This window comes from Amphimedon queenslandica, unplaced genomic scaffold, assembly GCF_000090795.2.
Source record: "Amphimedon queenslandica unplaced genomic scaffold, v1.1 AMPQUscaffold_4326_Cont23694, whole genome shotgun sequence".
NCBI lineage: Eukaryota > Metazoa > Porifera > Demospongiae > Haplosclerida > Niphatidae > Amphimedon > Amphimedon queenslandica.
In genome coordinates, this window is record NW_003555361.1 from 708 (window position 1) to 1,512 (window position 805).

The 805-nt window shown below is 33.0% G+C and overlaps 1 long non-coding RNA gene across 1 annotated transcript; it reads right to left on the minus strand.

Moving 5' to 3' along the window:
* Window positions 1–215: 215 nt before the first annotated feature.
* On the minus strand, window positions 216–805 carry LOC109592680 (uncharacterized). Its single transcript, XR_002190489.1, has 2 exons — window positions 726–805; window positions 216–674 (listed from the first exon to the last, which is right to left on the minus strand). It is a non-coding gene; the product is annotated as an uncharacterized LOC109592680 (long non-coding RNA).

Genomic DNA, 805 nt, shown 5'->3' on the forward strand with positions numbered 1-805 from the left:
AAGTCAATCAAGCTTTTTCTTAGTCATGCAATTAATTGTCATGTTTTGTCTATTTTGACTAAAAACTTCTTTTCAGGCATAATGATGCCATTTATTGGTTTACAGGGCTTGAGAAGGAAATCAGCTACTTCTGACAAATTTTTCTTAACCACTGCATTTAACTTTCAACCTTGCTGTAGCACTAGCTAATAATTTTATTAAGCACATCATTGCTGTTTTTTGGACTTTTGATGTAAAACCTTGGAGTTTCCAGCTGAAAACCTTCAGTCCCACCCCCTTATTAAGTATGCAGAAAGTATGTTTAGCTGATTATCTCTGTAGTTGTTCATTCAAATTTAGTACTTTTATTTTTCAAAAAAAGTAAATTTGCATACCTACCTGCTGATACCAGACAACAATCGGAATTGCACTGCTAACAGACTTTAAAAAAATATTACCATTATCCAACTACAATGAGCCAATAGGTAAATTTCTCATCCCTGGATCAAATGAAGAACAACTTTGCCTAGACAGCTTTTGGCTTTTCTAGCATTGTGGCATCAGTTCATGGACTGCTATCGCATTATAGTATTAAAGAATAATTATTTTAGGTAACAAAAACAATTACAACATTATAAAAAGAACACAAAAATGCAAGTTTATGTACAGTGTCCTAATTTTGAAAGACAGCAAGCCTATAAACATGAAAAGAAATGTAAATAGGGAAAATGTATAATTGACCTCACTTGAATGCAAGACTCATTGATGACCTCAGTATCTCCTAAGCTTGATGCATCAAGAAAATGGTGACACTAAAGAGATAGAG